The 11,321-nt window shown below is 37.5% G+C and overlaps 2 long non-coding RNA genes across 2 annotated transcripts; both read right to left on the minus strand.

Moving 5' to 3' along the window:
- Positions 1–1,492: 1,492 nt before the first annotated feature.
- Positions 1,493–3,815, minus strand: LOC141606032 (uncharacterized). Its single transcript, XR_012526568.1, has 3 exons — positions 3,740–3,815; positions 3,533–3,640; positions 1,493–1,694 (listed from the first exon to the last, which is right to left on the minus strand). It is a non-coding gene; the product is annotated as an uncharacterized LOC141606032 (long non-coding RNA).
- A 4,151-nt stretch (positions 3,816–7,966) lies between these two features.
- LOC141606085 (uncharacterized) lies at positions 7,967–10,325 on the minus strand. Its single transcript, XR_012526575.1, has 3 exons — positions 10,213–10,325; positions 10,006–10,113; positions 7,967–8,168 (listed from the first exon to the last, which is right to left on the minus strand). It is a non-coding gene; the product is annotated as an uncharacterized LOC141606085 (long non-coding RNA).
- Between the last annotated feature and the right edge of the window lie 996 nt (positions 10,326–11,321).

Consider the following 11,321-nt stretch of genomic DNA (forward strand, 5'->3'; position numbering starts at 1 on the left):
ACTCAATTGGTTCCAAGAGCCAAAATCAATTCACCACACAAACTCATTTGTTACCATCGAAGTCCCAAAGTATCTCCTTTACAATTCTCGTCATCGAACTTCACTTGCTATGTCATCCCCAAGTACCATGGCTTGTTTACACTATCATCTCACCACTTCGTACTTCTAGTCTCCGATACCATAAATTAGAATCGCATCTTTGAACACACGAACTACATCGAACAACTTTCCACCAAAATTCCCAAATTCAGATATGATTAATAAGGTCAACCACGTGTTCTCAAATTTCAAAAGGGTCAACAAGGGCTACTCTATACTAGATTTGGTCAACTCAAAAGGTTTAACAAACTAACTAATTCCAAAGTACGATACCAATCCATTGAGCAACGTCAATGTCCTATTGTATTCCTTTCAAGGCCTACAAAGATTGGGGCTATCTACCATTCCTTTAATTCTCCACAAGAAACATCGAGACTCTCAAATGAAGTAGCTTAGGTTCATTACAACTTATGTGCTAAGGTAATACCCATGCTCAATCACCTATAACAAACAAGCTCTCAATAGACATAAATCCCAAGGTGTTTCTCAACTCACTAGGCTCTCACGTCAAGCACAACTAACAAGACTAACCAAAGGATCCCAAGTTATCTTCTCATATACAACTCAGACCTTAAACAATCAATTTCTCAACTCGTTCACGCCCTCCAATGATACATTCACTCACCCCAAGGTACGAGGCTCAGTCAAAAATATTCTCTCAAAACCGGGTTCTCTTGAACAAGGGGACTATCCCGCGGAATAAAAGGAAGGTGTCCACAAGGACTCTTATTATAAGAAGGAAACGAACCAAGGATGAATCGGGAGGAAGAATAGAAGAGTAGTTACCAAGGCGAGAGAAGAGGAATTAGAAAGACGAATAGACAACGAGATTGAAAGATTAAGGTAAGGTACACTGAATACGAAAAGAAATATCGAGAAAGTGGAAGCACCCTTCATTTGGCATAACCAATCTTCAACATTCGGCAACGGCCACTCAATCTTGGTCACCAACGAGTAATATCACGGTCATAGCTTCAACGGCACGAACATTAATAACTAACAATTAACAAACCTAGCTTGTAGGATTGCATTATCTACGTTTCTTGGAGGGGCCATCTTGCAAAAGAGAACATTGGTTAGCACCTAACAAATAGCAATCACAAACAAAGCTACCACATAAAATCCTAAATCTACCCATCCTACCCATCTCTCAAGTTTATTATTTAAAGGTCAAGTGATTTTAAGTGGGGTGCACAAACGTGCGTCGGGAGCAACAAGCTCTGATACCAACTGTGACACCCTCATTTTTAGCGTTAGATAAACACATAAATTCTACAGAAAAACTGACAGGATATGTTTGTAATTGGTTCAACTAGATCAAAACCTGTAATTTTAAAAACTTTTCTAAACCATTCACAAACATCTCCAAATGAAGAGTGCCAAAACCTGCAAATTCTAACAAACTAATTTACATAACATAGCTAAAGTCGCGAGATTAAAGTGATACAAACCAACGTAAAAGAGGGAGACATATGTCCCTCCAAAATATAAACACAACCATATGTTTAAAGGTTTACTACAAAATATAACCAAACTAAGTCCAAGGTTCTTTTGCTCACTAGCTCGTCCGTGTACCCCATCTAATCATCATCAACCTCACAATCGCATTTTATACAAACACGAAAGCCACAATTCAATGGGGAGTAACTTCGAGTCCTCCCAGCCACGAAATGTCATATTTAATATAACATGTAAACATAAGAATATGAATACGAATCACACATAGCCTTAGCATATAGATGCTAGACAAACGTGCTTATCTTGTGAACAACAATATAACAACACATAGTCCTAGCATGTGAATACTAGACCGACTCATACTACACTATCATGTGAATCACATAACATCCAGAAATCCAAACTCTATCAACCATAGCCGGCTTGCATCTCACCTTCTATGATTCATAGAATCATCAAACAAGAAAGGACAATATATCAAAGACATGCATAAGTTCTTAGCACCGTCAATAGTCACTCTGTAACTCGAGTCTATACCACGAGGTAGGGAAGGTAATCGAACCGGTATCTTGGCTCAGAGGTTCTATCAAAACATGGCCAAGACACAACACAACCCTAGCCTAAAATCTGCGCAGACCTAGACATGCGGATACACACCACCGCACCCAAGACCCACAATTTTTTTAAAACAAAGTGAGTACCCTAAGGAGTCCACCAAAGGGTTGGCTAGTACTTAAGCTGACCACTTACTCTCAAAATAAGTAACGAGGTCATGCCCCAACTTGGATAAAAACCCACCAAGTCGGAACACAGAGGCTATTAAGCGGTGAACATATACTCGTCAAAGACTATAAAGGCCTATCTATGACATCACCAAGTCACTCACCTAGGACCTAGTCCCAACTGAATGCTTTAGCCTACAACACTTAAGACAAGTAGGACACCCACTTAACCATAAGAGGGGCAAAGAGTCCAACTTTCAAACATAATGCTAACATTCTATCATGTGAAAGGCTATATAAATGTCTATTCAAAGAGAAAATCCAACCATATCCTCAATGTTATCAATAACCAAAATATAGCTAACCTTCAATATCATAATCCATGAGAATAAGCTAAAATGGCAACAAGGCAAGAAGACTCAAGTATAAGGCACCAATTCATCCAACAACCAACATGTGAAATGATAATTACAAATATCAAGGCATAACATAAAACATCCAATAACAACCAATCTCACCTCAAAGACAAACCCTCGACCCTAGTCCCGCGACGAGTCATTGGTCAAATCGAGGTCGACTTGGTTTAAACCTAGTTTGACCAAACTCGTTTGGTCAATCTGGCCCAGCTCAGAGTCTTGGCCTACTTTTGGCCCAAATCATAATAATTATCACAATGTCATTCTCATGCTAAATTTCAATTCTTAACGTGTGAATGCTATCAAACTAAAGACTTTATTTTAATTTACAAAAATGGCTAATTCAACATTAAAGCCCAAAACCCGACCCAAAAGTCACGGACCAACCCCGGGTCAAGCACGGGCCTGCCGCGGCCTGTCACGGGCCTGTTTCACTGCTGTGAACAGTAACACAGGTCTGTGAACAGTAACTTTTCTATAAATTTTTTGATAAAACGACGCCATTTACTCATACGGACTCCGAATTGAGTGATTCAAGTGGCTAAATCACCTAATTTTTCGATGCCGTTCAATCTGTCATATTTTTGGAAACATTGGAAAACGTCTCGGTCCGGTACTGACGCGTTCCAGCCAACACGCGGATTTGACACAACACGTAATTACTCATCCAAATTTGTTCTAAACAATAATATACTAGTGGTTAACATAAATTAAACATAATCATACTCATCTTACTCCATTCATTCATTTATCAACAAGATCGTCTCAAACAACAACAAACAACAAACACAACTACTAATGGGACATTAATTCGTCGAGTAACTCGAAATATGTTACCTTAAGCTAGAAAAAGGCAAAATAACCCTTGAGAAAACCCTAAAAACAGTAGCTGACCATCATCCTCTACTATATAGGAGTCCCTTATATCATCCTCATAATCTTCACCTATTAAAAACAACAAAAACACAATAATAATTACTAAAACCAAAATTATGCCCAAAATCATCTTAAATCAACATAATGAAAACTGAAATTAAAACATACTAGGATGTAGATCTTGAAGAGAGGATTCCGAAAATATAAATTTTGCGAAAATCGGACTAGAAACGAAGAAGTTATGACGAAATTACGATTGTAAGTTTTTTTTTTTTTTTGGGATTTCGGTCAAGAGGAACCAAAACAAAAACAAATGAAGCCTTAGGAAGAAATAGGAAGGAGGGGGAAGAAGGTGGGCCGTGGAATGGGAGAAAGGAGCGGGAATTTGGCGGGATTTCATTAATCGGTTTTGGCTCGTTTCGACGATAATTTCGACGATAATTAGAACCGTTTGTCAAATGCAAATTCCGACAATGCCAAAGTTCTTAAACACGAGATTACAAGAAGATTGAGTACTCATATGACCCATTTCCAAAATCGTTTGCCCAATTTTCACAAGAATCGCCATTTTCCCCGATATGCCCTTATTTCGAAATAAAAGGTTTTTACATGGTTTAAACTATTTTTAAACATTTCGAAACTATCAAAATAAATACTTTACTTCAAAATATAATAGAATTATATTTCATTGAATTATTATTACTTCAAATACATTAATATTAAATTCAACTTTATTAATAAATTACTTCCGCAATATAATAACGGTCCGAAATTACGGGGTGTTACAATCATCCCTCCTTTTAAGAAGTTTCGTCCTCGAAACTTGCAAGTAGAAAACGAAAATACAATAAGGACGAACTCAATTTTCCAAGGCGAAAATCAAAACATTTAAAACAAATTGGAATTCCAAAAGATGATCCTTCAAGAGGGATTAAGAAAACTTTCAAAAGCACGATGTCCATACCAAGGGAATGAGAGAACTCTTGATGCATGCAAGCGCGCTATCATTCCGAATCAAGGACAAATCAAAATACGAAATCATTCGCCGATAAGTGCAGAACTAGTTATCAGACGTCTCCAATAACGAATCGTGACAACGAATCAACGCCAAAACAAAATGAAAGCGAAAGGTCAAATGCAATTGTTATAGAAAAATGGTAAATCATTTTTCAAACTTTACCAGAAGTCAAGTTTTCCAAATATAATACAAATTTTAACAACGAATCGAAAAGTTAACTCACATGGGTCCGAAATTACACAAAACGAGAAATAGCTTAGGTATCAAATCGAACACTAAGGTTGAAAGAGAGTGAGAAATCATTTTCAAATGTTATAGAAAGAGGTCAATTTGTAGATTTAACTCCAAATTTAAAATGATGAACCAAAAGTTTACTCAAACTAGATAGAATCTATGCAAGATGGAAAACAACTCGGGAACGAGAAGTGCAACTCGCGATAGGGAACTCACACCCAACAGACAAGAAGGAATTGAACTCTTAAAGGTGAAATTTTTGGATGAAGTCAATAAAGATGTCAACGAACAAGACGCTTTACTCAAAAGGTCAAATGAGTTCCAAAAAGGCGAACTCAACGGAACAAGCCAGAATAGCAAGAATGACAATTGTCGGAGATCGGAATTAGGAAGATCGGTACATCGAGAAAGGTTCACTCAATTTTTCAACCACAGAGTCATCCTACTAGGTCCTCCGAACATCAACAGGGCAACAACCAGAGGCCACACTAACCCAAAGAGCCATCTGAACCACTCATCGACAAGTCTACTTATAAGCTAATCCTTAAGACAATCATATCCTCTACAATTATAACTTAACAATTTCCCAATCAAAATGTTTCTACCAATATCCTCCACCGAACAAAATCAAAATCCAAAGTCGAAACTAGTAACAATATTATACCCTTACCAAGATTCAATATTCCCAAACGCATTCATGCTTGAAACCAACCCACAAGCAACAAGTTGCACTATCCAATCCATAATTAGCACCAACTATAAGATAAATGGGTTCATCACACAAATCATCTGATCGGTTTACTCAAGATTCACTATCCTACTTCCCAACAATATTCCAATTCCAATAGAAAGATTCCCCAAAGGATTAAATATAAGGTCCAAACTTACAATAACATTCCACAAACTTAGCTATCAATCCCCAATACCGTAAAGTAAGGCTCAAATGACAAACGAACAATCCTCGAACAAACAATGCCCAAAACAATCCAAAATAATCATAGAAATACTCCACCAAGGTAAACTAATCCCATTAGTCTCATCATCAAATCGAAACCAAAGTGAGTCTTATACCACCAAATCACGCGAACCTCAAATCGCAAGGAGACTACAACATTGCCATCATAAGAATTCCATCAAAAAATCTAGCTCTCATATTACATGGTCAAATACAAGCACAAACTCCTACACCAATCCCGACAGAAATCAAAATACAAAAATCCTCAAATCACATCCCACTAACTCTGTAAACATGGTCAACAAGGTACCAACTATACTAAGTAGATAAAGAGTGATAACGGGATAGAGAAACGGTAAAATATTTTCGAAGGGTGCATGAGCATGACAAGTTAGGAAACTAGGGAGTCGGACCGTAAAGATAACGGTTGACAGAAATAAGAGGTACTCGAGTTAAGAAGATATCTCGGGCAAGAAGAAGATACGTAAACTTCGGCATAAAAACAGGGTTCAACGAACGCTAAAGAGAAGGAGAGGAAAACAGAAGCGGCATAATGAAAGGGTTACCGTTTAACCAAACACTCCTCAAAGCTTATGATCGCTATAATAAGGTTACATCACTAAGGTGCTCAACAAAGACTCAAAAGTCTACCAAATCATAGGACTAACAAGGACTCCACAATGGTAGGTTTTCCTCAACTCAATTGGTTCCAAGAGCCAAAATCAATTCACCACACAAACTCATTTGTTACCATCCAAGTCCCAAAGTATCTCCTTTACAATTCTCGTCATCGAACTTCACTTGCTATGTCATCCCCAAGTACCATGGCTTGTTTACACTATCATCTCACCACTTCGTACTTCTAGTCTCCGATACCATAAATTAGAATCGCATCTTTGAACACACGAACTACATCGAACAACTTTCCACCAAAATTCCCAAATTCAGATATGATTAATAAGGTCAACCACGTGTTCTCAAATTTCAAAAGGGTCAACAAGGGATACTCTATACTAGATTTGGTCAACTCAAAAGGTTTAACAAACTAACTAATTCCAAAGTACGATACCAATCCATTGAGCAACGTCAATGTCCTATTGTATTCCTTTCAAGGCCTACAAAGATTGGGGCTATCTACCATTCCTTTAATTCTCCACAAGAAACATCGAGACTCTCAAATGAAGTAGCTTAGGTTCATTCCAACTTATGTGCTAAGGTAATACCCATGCTCAATCACCTATAACAAACAAGCTCTCAATAGACATAAATCCCAAGGTGTTTCTCAACTCACTAGGCTCTCACGTCAAGCACAACTAACAAGACTAACCAAAGGATCCCAAGTTATCTTCTCATATACAACTCAGACCTTAAACAATCAATTTCTCAACTCGTTCACGCCCTCCAATGATACATTCACTCATCCCAAGGTACGAGGCTCGATCAAAAAACATTCTCTCAAAACCGGGTTCTCTTGAACAAGGGGACTATCCCGCGGAATAAAAGGAAGGTGTCCACAAGGACTCTTATTATAAGAAGGAAACGAACCAAGGATGAATCGGGAGAAAGAATAGAAGAGTAGTTACCAAGGCGAGAGAAGAGGAATTAGAAAGACGAATAGACAACGAGATTGAAAGATTAAGGTAAGGTACACCAATACGAAAAGAAATATCGAGAAAGTGGAAGCACCCTTCATTTGGCATAACCAATCTTCAACATTCGGCAACGGCCACTCAATCTTGGTCACCAACGAGTAATATCACGGTCATTGCTTCAACGGCACGAACATTAATAACTAACAATTAACAAACCTAGCTTGTAGGATTGCATTATCTACGTTTCTTGGAGGGGCCATCTTGCAAAAGAGAACATTGGTTAGCACCTAACAAATAGCAATCACAAACAGGCTACCACATAAAATCCTAAATCTACCCATCCTACCCATCTCTCAAGTTTATTATTTAAAGGTCAAGTGATTTTAAGTGGGGTGCACAAACGTGCGTCGGGAGCAACAAGCTCTGATACCAACTGTGACACCCTCATTTTTAGCGTTAGATAAACACGTAAATTCTACAGAAAAACTGACAGGATATGTTTGTAATTGGTTCAACTAGATCAAAACCTGTAATTTTAAAAACTTTTCTAAACCATTCACAAACATCTCCAAATGAAGAGTGCCAAAACCTGCAAATTCTAACAAACTAATTTACATAACATAGCTAAAGTCGCGAGATTAAAGTGATACAAACCAACGTAAAAGAGGGAGACATATGTCCCTCCAAAATATAAACACAACCATATGTTTAAAGGTTTACTACAAAATATAACCAAACTAAGTCCAAGGTTCTTTTGCTCACTAGCTCGTCCGTGTACCCCATCTAATCATCATCAACCTGTCAATCGCATTTTATACAAACACGAAAGCCACAATTCAGTGGGGAGTAACTTCGAGTCCTCCCAGCCACGAAATGTCATATTTAATATAACATGTAAACATAAGAATATGAATACGAATCACACATAGCCTTAGCATATAGATGCTAGACAAACGTGCTTATCTTGTGAACAACAATATAACAACACATAGTCCTAGCATGTGAATACTAGACCGACTCATACTACACTATCATGTGAATCACATAACATCCAGAAATCCAAACTCTATCAACCATAGCCGGCTTGCATCTCACCTTCTATGATTCATAGAATCATCAAACAAGAAAGGACAATATATCAAAGACAGGCATAAGTTCTTAGCACCGTCAATAGTCACTCTGTAACTCGAGTCTATACCACGAGGTAGGGAAGGTAATCGAACCGGTATCTTGGCTCAGAGGTTCTATCAAAAATGGCCAAGACACAACACAACCCTAGCCTAAAATCTGCGCAGACCTAGACATGCGGATACACACCACCGCACCCAAGACCCACAATTTTTTTAAAACAAAGTGAGTACCCTAAGGAGTGCACCAAAGGGTTGGCTAGTACTTAAGCTGACCACTTACTCTCAAAATAAGTAACGAGGTCATGCCCCAACTTGGATAAAAACCCACCAAGTCAGGAACACAGAGGCTATTAAGCAGTGAACATATACTCGTCAAAGACTATAAAGGCCTATCTATGACATCACCAAGTCACTCACCTAGGACCTAGTCCCAACTGAATGCTTTAGCCTACAACACTTAAGACAAGTAGGACACCCACTTAACCATAAGAGGGGCAAAGAGTCCAACTTTCAAACATAATGCTAACATTCTATCATGTGAAAGGCTATATAAATGTCTATTCAGCAGAAAATCCAACCATATCCTCAATGTTATCAATAACCAAAATATAGCTAACTTTCAATATCATAATCCATGAGAATAAGCTAAAATGGCAACAAGGCAAGAAGACTCAAGTATAAGGCAACCAATTCATCCAACAACCAACATGTGAAATGATAATTACAAATATCAAGGCATAACATAAAACATCCAATAACAACCAATCTCACCTCAAAGACAAACCCTCGACCCTAGTCCCGCGACGGGTCATTGGTCAAATCGAGGCTGACCGGTTTAAACCTAGTTTGACCAAACTCGTTTGGTCAATCTGGCCCAGCTCAGAGTCTTGGCCTACTTTTGGCCCAAATCATAATAATTATCACAATGTCATTCTCATGCTAAATTTCAATTCTTAACGTGTGAATGCTATCAAACTAAAGACTTTAGTTTAATTTACAAAAATGGCTAATTCAACATTAAAGCCCAAAACCCTACCCAAAAGTCACGGACCAACCCCGGGTCAAGCACGGGCCTGCCGCGGCCCGTCACGGGCCTGTTTCACTGCTGTGAACAGTAACACGGGTCTGTGAACAGTTACTTTTCTATAAATTTTTTGATAAAACGACGCCATTTACTCATACGGACTCCGAATTGAGTGATTCAAGTGGCTAAACCACCTAATTTTTCGATGCCGTTCAATCTGTCATATTTTTGGAAACATTGGAAAAAGTCTCGGTCCGGTACTGACGCGTTCCAGCCAACACGCGGAGTTGACACAACACGTAATTACTCATCCAAATTTGTTCTAAACAATAATATACTAATGGTTAACATAAATTAAACATAATCATACTCATTTTACTCCATTCATTCATTTATCAACAAGATCGTCTCAAACAACAACAAACAACAAACACAACTACTAATGTGACATTAATTCGTCGAGTAACTCGAAATATGTTACCTTAAGCTAGAAAAAGGCAAAATAACCCTTGAGAAAACCCTAAAAACAGTAGCTAACCATCATCCTCTACTATATAGGAGTCCCTTATATCATCCTCATAATCTTCACCTATTAAAAACAACAAAAACACAATAATAATTACTAAAACTGAAATTATGCCCAAAATCATCTTAAATCAACATAATGAAAATTGAAATTAAAACATACTAGGATGTAGATCTTGAAGAGAGGATTCCGAAAATATAAATTTTGCGAAAATCGGACTAGAAACGAAGAAGTTATGATGAAATTACGATTGTAAGTTTTTTTTTTTTTTGGGATTTCGGTCAAAAGGAACCAACACAAGAACAAATGAAGCCTTAGGAAGAAATAGGAAGGAGGGGGAAGAAGGTGGGCCGTGGAAAGGGAGAAAGGAGCGGGAATTTGGCGGGATTTCATTAGTCGGTTTTGGCTCGTTTCGACGATAATTTCGACGATAATTAGAACCGTTTGTCAAATGCAAATTCCGACAATGCCAAAGTTCTTAAACACGAGATTACAAGAAGATTGTAACGCCCCGTAATTTCGGACCGTTAATATATTTCGAAAATAATTTAGTAATCAAATAAAGTTTGATATTAATGTATTTAAAGTAAAAATAATTCAAAGAAATATAATTTTATTATATTTTGAGGTAAAGTATTTATTTTGATAGTTTCGAGATGTTTAAAAATAGTTTAAACCGTGTAAAAACTTTTTATTTTGAAATAAGGGCATATCGGGGGGAAAATGACAATTCTATTGAAAATTGGGCAAACGAATTTGGAAATGGGTCGTATGAGTATTCAATTTTCTTGTAATCTCGTGTTTAAGAACTTTGGTCTTGTCGGAATTTGCATTTGACCAACGGTTTTAATTATTATTGAAACGAGCCAAAACCGACTCGTAAAATCCCGACTAAACCCGCACCTTTCCTCTCTTTCTCCCCTAACCCGCGGCACCCCCTTCCCCTTTCTTTTTTTTTTTTTTTTTTTTTCTGATTTTCCTTTCCTTCTTCATTCTCTAACATTTCCCAAAATCAACAAACACCATTTTATACAAAATCAAAGCTTAATTTCATCATAATTTCTTCATTTCTTATCGGATTTTCACGAAATTTATATTTCCGGAATCCCCTCGTCGAGATCTATAACCTGGTATAATTTAATTTCAGTTTTCTTGAAGTTGTTTTAAGACGAATTTTGGGCAAATTTCGGTTTATGTACTTATTATTGTGTTTTTATTGTTTATTTAGGTGAAGAATTGGAGGACGAGTTTGGGGACTCGTATATTGTCGA

This window comes from Silene latifolia, chromosome 1 (assembly GCF_048544455.1).
Source record: "Silene latifolia isolate original U9 population chromosome 1, ASM4854445v1, whole genome shotgun sequence".
NCBI classification, from domain to species: Eukaryota; Viridiplantae; Streptophyta; class Magnoliopsida; order Caryophyllales; family Caryophyllaceae; genus Silene; species Silene latifolia.